This window comes from Pleurodeles waltl, chromosome 1_2, assembly GCF_031143425.1.
Source record: "Pleurodeles waltl isolate 20211129_DDA chromosome 1_2, aPleWal1.hap1.20221129, whole genome shotgun sequence".
Taxonomy (NCBI): domain Eukaryota; kingdom Metazoa; phylum Chordata; class Amphibia; order Caudata; family Salamandridae; genus Pleurodeles; species Pleurodeles waltl.
In genome coordinates, this window is record NC_090437.1 from 1,045,566,115 (window position 1) to 1,045,578,249 (window position 12,135).

Consider the following 12,135-nt stretch of genomic DNA (forward strand, 5'->3'; position numbering starts at 1 on the left):
TCACAACCAGTTCTCTCGTACAAAGTGCGGTCTCATATATAAATGACAAAGGCAGTTTGAGTTTTAAAGATTGGTTTAATAAAACGACTGCATTTTAGATAACAAGGCGTGAGCCTCAATATCCAGAACCATACAACATAGTAAGATGGAAATAGTAATGAGGAGAGTGAAACATAAAAATAAGGCTATCATATTGTAACTAAATTATGTTCTCTCTAAGTTATATTTTGAGCACAGCATGTGAAGCTCTAAGTCTGCCTTTCTGGTTTTCCGGGGAGGACATCAACCCTCATACCTGAGCAAAGGCCAGTGATCAGGATCAGCATCTACAACATGGCAGTCAGCTTCTAGTTGTGGGTTCCTGGTCGGAATCTCTTACGTGCACCGGGACTAGAAAGTGTTTTTATAACTAACACCCCAATGTTCCCTGCGTAAAGATGTGTACTGTCTACGAACCATAAAGACTAAACTTCTACCACGTCTATCGGCAATGTACCAGACTGTATCCTTGACTGAAGCACAGAGCGAGCAAGAATGTATTGTTTGAGAACACAGTGATGAAGTAAGCTAAACAGTGTGATAGAAGGAAATAAAACAAGACCGTGAAACTGGTTATTGTAAAATAACAGCGCGAGGCTAAATAAAATGCATCTACGGCAAAGTGCACAGATGCCTAATAAGTTAAGCTAACGTGCATAAAGCTACATTACAATTGGCTACACTATACCCTCCCCTTGTCGGTAGAAAGTGGTTTAAGCCGAAGCTAAAAATGCCTTCAGCTAAAATATAATTAAAACCCTATCACATTTCAACAAGTTAAGTGTACATCAAAGCATATTAATCCTCAATTTAAAAAATGATCATGCAGCAAAAATGCCGAATTTCAAATCACAATGTCAATTTAAAAGAAGTTCAATTCGAAAAAGTGGTCATGGAAAGCAGGAGAGTCTCCACTTCGGCAGATGACAAAACCGGAAAATCCATGCCAAAGACTATTAGGGAGCAGGTGTGTGCCAAAGCCCCAGTGTCAACCAAGGCAGCATCCCGTGCAGAGCCTGTAAACGAGTTAATATCAACTTCCTCCAGGAAGGGTATCTCGTAATTAGCTTTGCGAAGCAAACGCAGCCGCAGCGCGCATGTCTGGTAATGAGCCCTCATCGGGAACATCAACAGATCCGCATCAACCACTGGGGGGCGCTGCTGTGAGAGACAGACGTCTAGTGCATGTTCAAAAGAGTACCAATGGCACCGAAATACGGGCTGCACACAATCCAAAACCGGTCTGAATGACAGAGACCAGTCACACCCCAAATGTTCCAGGAGTGTTGCTCCAAAGTGCTGCATCATGCGTTCACGACACAGCTGCGCTGATGGGAGCGCCCACATTCGTCCTTGTTGCGGCGGGACAGCCTTTGCGGAAAAACAACAGCAACAGCAAAATGCCAGCTAATAAAGCCAAAGTTATCGGAAATCCCCCAAAAATGCTTCCGAAAATTTAATGAATAGCAGAAGGTATTAAACCGAATATGGAAGAGAAGGTGTGAACGAAACCAACGGCTTTGAAAAATGTGCTAATCCAGCCGTGCTGGACGCATTAAATATACGTCCCACGAGTTCAGCAAAGTGGCTCGGAAAGTTGGTATTTAACAGGGACTGTATTTCCGCTGATGACCTTGCCACCTGAAGTGCGTAGGTCTTGCGTGTAGATGTAAGGGCCACATGCTTCTGAAACAATAAAGCCTTCAGTCTACTTAACTTGTCGAAATTCACCTTGTAAGTAGCAATGTGAGGCCAAATATCTGCTACCTCCCCAATTTTAGTGGGGGGGAACAACACACTCCCGCAGCAAGTAACGACCCTAGTGACCGAAACAACGTAAACTATTCCGGCCCGCATGCCACAACAGTCTTCACTATTGAGGAGCGGTAGCGGACGTTTGAAAACACCTGGAATGTGCATTTAATCAAGGGGACCGGAACTCCCTTCAGATAGCAAGCCATGTTTGCCACCGAGGCATTACACGCCCCATGCAAGGACAGCTGCTTACAAATCATCGAATGGCTGACTGAAGTCTTGCATTCACTACCGCTAAGAAAGACTTCTTTCATACCATTGAGACATTTGTACAAGAAGGGAAGCTCCCACACCTCATGGATGTAACTATCTCCCAACTTCTCATACCTGCCCACCGGAACATGTTTCAGACAAGAAGTGAACTGTAATGTAGAAATAGGCAGATTAATAACCCTGTGTATTAACCACTCTGCAGAGGGAATCTCGGCCACGGTAAAAGGCAATCTTTCTAACATTTCAATGTTGAGCATGACATAAGTCGCCTCCATCTTAGCCATTAGTTGTTGTTGTCACGTTAAATTTAAGGAAAATAATATTTCCCTGGCACTGATGTGCTGCCACGGAACGCGACCTGCCTTAAATGTTTCAAGTGTCCAACCCAACTGCATAATGGACCTGGTCTGACTCTGTCCATGATATAAAGAAGACACATCAGATCAAATAATGTCTATAGCAGAAGAAACAATGTTGTTAATCGTATATATCCAGTCGGATTAAGTGTGAATTCCATTATCCACAACAGCTATTGCCTCTTTCAGATTTTCCTGATCTATCTGCCTTCACCGGGCTGCAGCCTCTTGTTGGGAAAGTTTCCATATTTCATTGTATACTTCATACAAGAAACTCTTCCTACATGGTGTCTTTGGGCCTGACAAAAAGTCTTGTAAGTCAGTGTTATTAGACAGGAGAGTGAGATGTGTCTTAACTGCATCTAGTGAGGATGATTTTAACCATTGTTGGCACAATTTTACTTCACTATATATAGTAATTATTTCAGCATGTTCTGGTGATATATAGCGAGGGTCTGACCTACTCGTCCGGAACCCCCCTGAGGAGGTGACAAAATGTTGATGATACCCATTGGTGTCTATGGGCCACAATAACCACCCGCCTGGACGTGTCAATGAAGTGTTAAATGTACCATTCTGGACCCATTCTGGAAGTTCACTAAAAGTGGAATTGACGTATTTCTGCCAGTTATTACATTTTGCAGGACAGGTATACTAGGCATGTTCAATTCTCAGATTGTGGCTAAGCCCAAACAGCTAGTCTGTTGTACTGTTTCATTTAAATTAAGCATTTGGACGGGAATGAGACATGCTCTAAACAATGTTTCTCTACCCTGTGTTTGCCAATGTTTTGTTCCCCAAACACTTTTCAAATCAATATTATTTGACCAATATTCATAACCGTCAATTGACAGTCGGGAAACAAAGGAATCTGAATAAATACATTTCGTATTAGTCAACAACATTTGTTTATCTTTAGATAGAGTTAACCTAAAATAATATGACTTAGCATTCATTTGATGATGCCCAGAAAAATACGTAAATTTATCAAAGTAAGTTTTGGAACTCCCTTGTGGGGGTGTCGGGTAATGTTCCCATTGTGTATAGTCAAATATTGATTTTGGACGACTTGTTTTATGGATGAAATGGTGCCCGTAATAATTATAGCAAAACATGTCACCATAATTGTCTCTAAACTGGTAAACATCTTCATTTTCATAAACAGTATAATATTGTAATTCTGTCATCATTGAATCCACTGTCTTCACATCCCAATCATCAGATACAATGCCTGGTATTACTATATCATTCATAGATAACTTTAGGACATACGGTATTTGAATTATCTCAGTGGGACCGTATATATCAAACATCACTTTATCCCACACAATCCCATCCGTAATTGGTACTGCAGAAATGTTCACAAAAGACAAGTCTCTTCGGACCCTATGTGATGAAAAATGTGGTTTCAACACCTCCTCCACCTGTTCAACCGCTGATCTCTCAGGAAGAAAATGACCATGTATCAACAGAAAAAAGGTAATTACAAACCCAATCCAAAGAAAAAATGCTAGCATAGTCAATAAGAGCCACAGATAATTCCATGGAAAAACAAAATACGTATCTTGAAGCCAACACATCAGCTTACGTGGACCTGACAGGTCAGTAGTCGATGAGGCAAACGAGTCCGATAGATCATTGTTGTTGTTGGCCAAGTAACCAGAGGCAGTTAGTGTAAAAGGCATTGCTGTATTCAATGGAGGAGTTGGTGTTTCTCGCGGTGGCACACTGTAGATAGCACCAACCGTCACGTCAGTAGTCATGATGACTTGATCAAAGGTGTCTAAGTTATTTGTTGTCAGTTGAACTAATGCGAGATCATCATCCACCCTCCCCAAGCTCGGAGAGGCAACAGTGTTGGTATAGAAAACTTGAAGCGGAACATCTTCCCCAGTAGTGAGAGGGATTCGGGAACTACTGGACGTTCCTCCTGGTCTGCTGTGTAGAATCGGCCACATGTTGTAACTTGACATTATCAATGGAAACAAAGCAATTTTCTTTGGCACCTGGCAACGGTGGGAAAATAACAATTCTCGTTCCATGTATCCCCAACACAGGGTCTGGTGCTCGATAAGAAGGGCCAAATTCTTTTTTCACTGTGACTTTTTCACGCACAAGATCCCCAACTCTGGGAATCCAGCCGGTAGGTGTTACTGGCACATCCTTAATTCCTGTGGAGGCAGCACTTTTAGAAGAGTTATCGTCACGGAACTGCTGTAATTCCTGCAAAACAGTGGCACGATCATTTATGTCAAAAGGCATTTCTGCCACCTCCACACCAGGACCATCAAGACCTTGAACAAACATTTGTGTTCCAAACAGGCACTCATATGAAGTACGACCCCCCAGGGACCTTCTAGGCAGGTTATTGAGTGCTTTCTGAACTCCATACAGGTGGGTTAGCCAACTACAACCCGTACCTAAGAACCTGGCTGTTAAGGGTTGCTTTAAATCGTGGTTTAACTGTCCACAAAAGAATTTCCCTCGGGATGAAATGGAGACGAGTACTGGAGCTGGACCCCCAACGATGCCATGGTGTCCCTGAATGCCCTTGAGGCAAAAGCAGGGCCCTGGTCCGAATGGAATGCCGCAACTGCATATGTACCGACAAAGACTCACATATCTTAAATAACAGTCTGAGTGTCAGTCGAGCGCTGTGGCCACACCCACACAAATCTGGAGCAAGAATCAACAGCAACTAGTATATATTTATATGCACTATCTGGTGTTAGTGGACCGCAATGATCCAAATACACACATTGTAATGGTCTGTTGGATATCAAGAGGGGTTTCTGCGGCATTCGCTTAGCTGTTGAAACTTTAATTTGTTGACAGATGTCACAACAAGGGACATACTGCTTAGCCTCTTTATAGAGACCAGGCCACCAGTAACAGGCCTGTAATAGCGAAATTGTAGCCACCACGCCAGCATGTGCAGATGCCACTCCCTCATGTGCTGCTTTAATCAATTGTGGTCTTACAGCTTTATTTGGGATGTCGCATACGCCTACGCTTGGAATTTTAACTTCAGCGTTCAGCATACTTCCCATGAAGTATTGGTATTTATTAGGAAATCCTTTAGGATAAGGCGTGCCATCAACCGTAGCTTTTATGGCAGCCATAATCTCTGTGTCTGGTTTGGAACTCGAACGAGTCACTGCAGCTACAGTGGCAACTGCCACTGCCGAGTTTGCAGCTTCATCAGCCAAAGTATTTCCAGCAACATGTATTCCAACGCGCTGGTGTCCAAGTGTATGTACAACATGGACTTTTCGTAGCGTCTCTTTCAAGTCTGCTACCTTCCCCCACAGTTGTCTGTGTTTTATGTTGTTGCCTTTTGAATCTCTGAACCCATTCAAGCGCCAGTAATGTAGATATTCATTAAAAGACTGGACGCAATAGTACGAATCACAAACAATCATTGTGAACTGCGGCGGATCTGTATGTTCTAGTGCCAGCAGTAGAGCTTTTAGCTCAGCTAATTGTGCTGTACAATCCCCTAAGGTCTGTGTATAAGTATGTTGGGGGCAGAACTTCTCCCCCTCCATATAGCCGCTCACTACTGCACATGCAGCCGAATATTGGTGTTTCATCCCAATTGCCGTTTGCGCAGAGCTATCAGTGTACATGACTTCTTTATATTGATCAATAGGCAATGTGTCAGCAGGGACTGGATATTCAACTTCATATTGCAGAAATTCCTGAGTTTGGGTAAAAAATGTAATTAACATCAGTGGCTGTCAAAGACGTAGCACATTTTATCCATCTTGGATGTAGTGCTTTTGCGTTCGGGACGCTAGCTTTTGTAACAGCCTCGAGGGGCGGAATAGGAGAAACAACAATAATGCGTTTTTCCTGGGCAAGAGGTATTTCTTTAATAACAGCCATCTGTACAGCAGTGAGTATTTTCTCTGTGGGTGCAAATCGTTGTTCAGCAGCAGAATACAAGTGCGACTTGTATCCAGTCGGGACTGTCTCACCTTCATTAAATGTGACATAAGTAAAGCCAATGGCCCCAGCTATCACCCTGATGACCAAATGCTTCCTATTGTCCAGTGTATGTAGATGTTTCGCTGCCAGCATATCTGCTTGTAACTCCCCAAGAGTATGTGTATGTTCAATTGTCCAGAATTTGCTCGAAAAACCAGGACGTATTAATTCATATAAAGGTTTTATGCGTGTAGCATAATCAGGAATGTATGTTCTCCCAAAATTGAGAAAGCCCAACAACGATTGGAGTTTCTTAATGGTATTTGGTGGTTGCAACTGTGCACATTTTTCTAAAAATTGGGACGCTAGGCTCTTACCTTCATTCGACAGCTCATATGCCAGGAATTTGACACTGAGGAAGGCAATTTTTGATTTTATAAAGTTAAATTTGTAGCCGACTTCGGCAAACCCTACAACAATGCGGGCGACTCATCTTAAATGTTGTAGCAACTCGTCATCCGTGAGATATATATCATCCACATATGACAACGCTTCAGGGTCCAACTCGAGTAAAATTTCAGTCACACGAGCTGAAACAGTCCTGCGCTGTTCTTATACCCCTGAGGCAAACGACAATTTTTTTTCTGGGAGCCTAACGCGCTAAAGCTTGTTAAATCCCTGCTTTCCGGTGCAATATTTTGGCAGAAGAATCCATTCAAGATATCCAAAGTAGTTTTATATTTTTCCGCACTATGTTGTTCATCAGTGCAGCGCTATGTGAATTCTGTATAGCATATGTACGTGTATATCCGTTCAAATGTCTGTAGTCTAAGACTATTCTATATGAATGGTCTGGCTTAGCTACAGGGAACAAGGGATTATTCATCGGTGAGACACAGGGTTCAACTACTCCTTGGTATTCTGATTGTGTAAGTATTTCTCTCACCAGTGACCTTGCTTCATGTTTTATGGGATACTGCGGTTGTGGCTGAGGTTCAACTTTAATCGGAATTACATGATATGGAGAATCCCTGTCCCACCCTACGTGATTTCTATATAAGGCAGGTGCTTGTGCTAGAGCCCATTTGATGCAATAGGACTGTGCGAGTTCCCCTGGAACAGGGGGCGAGAAGGAAGGTCTAATAACCTCCTCCCCAACTGGGCAGGTGCGGACAAAATCAGGCGGCCAATCTAGTTTAGGGAGCAAGATGTCATATATCTTAACTACACGATCCCAAAAGATTGCGTGTATAGTGCGCTCAATGTCTCCTTCCAATTGTAACGTCACCGTATACACCCTATCGGGTTCGGAGACACGCATATCTGCTGTTTCAACTTGTATGAAGTCATCAGTTGCTTTCACCTCCAGATGCTCTAGAAGATTCCAGCGAACTATTGTGACCTCTGCCGCGCTGTCTAGCAGTGGTAGTGCCCATGTCTTGTTCTTCAAGAGAACCCTCTTCCTGAGTGGCATGTCTAACTGAGACTGCAGCCACCTTTTTCTTTTTAAACTGTTGTTTTGTTGTATTGGTTTCTCTTCCTTCTTGACAGAAACCTCCGAAGATCGTTGTGATTCCTGTCTTGGTTTCACATACTCTGTTCTCCGCTCTGACCGCCCACCTCTGTCATTTCTCTTTTCCGATGAGTCCTGAAAGGAACAAGATTGGCGTGTATCAGTATATTGATATCTATCAGGCGTTTTTATATTATCTCTATTTCTGAGAATATACCTATTCTGCAGGGTCTCCGTACGCGGAGATTCTCCCCTTTCTTTTTTAGGTGTTTGTTGTTTTTTCTCCCAGCGCTTCTTATTACCCTCAGGTTGCTGTTTAGCATTTTCTTTACTAATTTTCCCCTGAAATTGAGGTTTTTGTGGTCTAGCCCCTAGGCTATCTCGACCAATACTGGAATATGTTTCCGCTATTACTTTAGGCAGTTCCCGCTCCTGATCTTGTTGCGGGACGTCACGAAGACGCATGCGCACCGCAAGTGCAACTGCTTCCCCTTTAAGATTACTTAGGATTATTGAAGAAACCGTGGCAAAGCTGCCCATCAGTTGCATTCCCAAATCTAAGGCCGGGGCTGCCCTGTATTCATCCCGAATTTGTTTAGGCACTTCCAGTAGGTTGGTCAATGTCGGTGTACTGTTGTATAGAGCGCAGCAAACACTGTGTCCCATGCATTACAATGTTCCACTGTGGGAACCATCCCAAAGGGTAAACACATAGTTAGTATTATATGTTTGTCCTGAGGTCCCGTATGGGGAAATACCACCTCCAGCGTATTAATTTTCTGTGACAGCCAAAATGGAGTCTCCTCCCGTTTTGCTGGGACTTTACCCATAATAGAGTGTACAGTCACCGGGTTTATACCTGGTGCTACTGCATGTGGTTGTGCTGGAGCAGCACACGCTGGGTTTGTATTTAGTGTCTGCATCACAAATTGTACTAAAGGTCTATATGTAGCCGTTAGGTCTGTATACAAACATCGAACTTCAGCCACCGCCATATTTGCTACCGCAGGATGTGGTGTATATGTGGCCAGTAAAGGCCAGGTAGGACCATCGTTGCTAAGTGGACCTAACCTTACTGGTAATATGGTGTGTGGTAGGGCGCCATCAAGCCAATTATTATGTTCTTGATAAGATAGAGGTATCTCCAAGTATGCGTACGCCCTGTACTGCCCAGGCGCGTTCGCAACTGTATATTTGTGGAATTTATTTGTTTTTCCATCAACTGCTGGAAATGTGGCCCAAGAGTAAAAAAGTTATTTTCTATAGGCTGCGTGGGCGGCCACCAAAAACGTGACTGGACCACCCTGGATCGTAGGACCATTTGCTAGCAAATGTGATGTGAGCGGTTGTCTCATATTAAGAGCTATTTGTATTACCTGGGAATTCGCCATTAGAAAAAACAGCGAAAGTTCAGAGAAGGCACACCAAGACAGGGTTTTTCCTTTTAAGATTCAAGCTTGAACAACCATCCGCTGCAAATAGGATTACCTATACCGCGGTGGTGGAAATCCTCAGTGCCACGGACGTCTCCGCTAAAGGAACTGAGGGATCCTTATATGATATGAGACCGAGAGAAACTGGTGGACCCGAAAATTAGAGCCAGACCAAACGTTGGCGGCGCCATGTCGCGTAGCATCTCATTATCCTAATGAGACTACTGGATTTTTGGGCGGCAGGATCGTTCGCAGTGTGGGGGACTAAGACTGACCCACTGTGAAGGACCCTTATCACCCCAAATCCGGGTTATGCTCCGGCTAACTAGCAGTGCCTCATCTCTCCCAAAGGGAAGAGACAATTGGGCAGCCAAGCGCATGACATCTTAGTGCTTCCCAGGGAAGTTGTGGTCACTCAGGTCACAACCAGTTTTCTTGTACAAAGTGTGGTCTCATATATAAATGACAAAGGCAGTTTGAGTTTTAAAGATTGGTTTAATAAAAAAACTGCATTTTAGATAACAAGGAGTGAACCGCAATAACCAGAACCATACAACACAGTAAGATGGAAATAGTAACGAGGAGAGTGAAACATAAAAATAAGGCTATCATATTGTAACTAAATTATGTTCTCTCTAAGTTATAATTTGAGCACAGCATGTGAAGCTCTAAGTCTGCCTTTCTGGTTTCCCGGAGAGGACATCAATCCTCATACCTGAGCAAAGGCCTGTGCTCTGGATCAGCATCTACAACAGGGCAGTCAGCATCTAGTTGTGGGTTCCTGGTCGGAATCTCCCTCTTACGTGTACCGGGACTAGAAAGTGTTTTTATAACTAACACCCCGATGTTCCCTACGTAAGGATGTGTACTGTCTATGAACCATAAAGTCTAAACTTCTACCACGTCTATCGGCAATGTACCAGACTGTATCCTTGACTGAAGCACAGAGCGAGCAAGAATGTATTGTTTGAGAACACAGTGCTGAAGTAAGCTAAACAGTGTGATAGAAGGAAATAAAACAAGACAGTGAAACTGGTTATTGTAAAATAAAATGCATCTAGGACAAAGTGCACAGAGGCCTAATACGTTCAGCTAACGCGCATAAAGCTACATTAAAAATGGCTACACTACAAGGAGATGCGTGGAAAATGGTGTGTGCGTCGGTTTCGCCCCTTCACACACGGACTTGCATCGTTATTTTTCACACGGGGAAGACATTACATCGATTTCCGGTGCACGGACAGGTCTCCTCTGTGGGTCGTGGGGTTTTCAGACGCCCCGGGGTCTGTGCGTGGAATCCTGGGCTTGTAGTCTAGCTGCACGTCGTTCTGGTATGCTGTGTGTGGAATTTTCTCCCTCACGGCAGGCGCTGCGTCGAATTCCTCTCTGGAAGCCGGGCGGTGTTGTCCAGGCAGACCATGCGTTGAAGTTCCGGTAGCACCGCAGGCGCCGCGTCGATCTTTTCCTCATGAAGTCGAGCGCCGTCTTTCCGGTCCAGCGTGCGGTGAATTTTTCACCGCGGAGCAAGCTGTGCGTCAAATTTTTCACCCCGCACAAGGAGTCCAGTTGAGAGAGAGAAGTCTTTTTGGTCCTGAGACTTCAGGGAACAGGAGGAAAGCTCTATCCAAGCCCTTGGAGAGCACTTCTGCAGCAGGGCAAGAGTTCAGCAAGGCAGCAGGGCAACAGCAAGGCAGCAGTCCTCTGTAGAAAGCAGTCAGGTGAGTCCTTCAGGCAGCCAGGCAGTTCTTCTTGTCAGGGTGCAGGTTCTGGTTCAGGTTTCTTCTCCAGCAAGTGTCTGAGGTGGTAGAGCAGAGGCCCTGTTTTATACCCAAATGTGCCTTTAAAGTGGGGGAGACTTCAAAGAGTGGGTCAGAAGTGCACCAGGTCCCCTTTCAGTTCAATCCTGTCTGCCATGGTCCCAGTAGGGGGGTTGGCAGTCCTTTGTGTGAGGGCAGGCCCTCCACCCTTCCAGCCCAGGAAGACACATTAAAAATGCAGATGTATGCAAGTGAGGCTGAGTATCCTGTGTTTGGGGTGTGTTAGAGTGAATGCACAAGGAGCTGTCAACTAAACCCAGCCAGACGTGGATTGTAAGGCACAGAAAGATTTAAGTGCAGAGAATTGCTCACTTTCTAAAAGTGGCATTTCTAAAATAGTAATATTAAATCCAACTTCACCAGTCAGCAGGATTTTGTATTACCATTCTGGCCATACTAATTATGACCTTCCTACTCCTTTCAGATCAGCAGCTACCACTTCAACAATGTATGAGGGCAGCCCCAATGTTAGCCTATGAAGGGAGCAGACCTCACAGTAGTGTAAAAATGAATTTAGGAGTTTTACACTACCAGGACATGTAAACTACACAGGTACATGTCCTGCCTTTTACCCACACAGCACCCTGCTCTAGGGGTTACCTAGGGCACACCTTAGGGGTGACTTATATGTAGAAAAGGGGAGTTTTAGGCTTGGCCAGTACTTTTAAATGGCAAGTCGAAGTGGCAGTGAAACTGCACACAAAGGCCTTGCAATGGCAGGCCTGAGACAAGGTAAAGGGGCTACTAAAGTGGGTGGCACAACCAGTGCTGCAGGCCCACTAGTACCATTTAATCTACAGGCCCTGGGCACAAATAGTGCACCTTACTAGGGACATATAACTAAATCAAATAGTCCAATTGGGTATGATCCAAGGTTACCATGTTTAAAGGGAGAGAGCATATGCACTTTAGCACTGGTTAGCAGTCTAAAAGCCAGCACAAACAGTGTCCAAAAGTGGTGGGAGGCAGGCAAAACGTTAGAGGTGACCACCCTAAGGCTGTCAGGTCTAACACCTGAG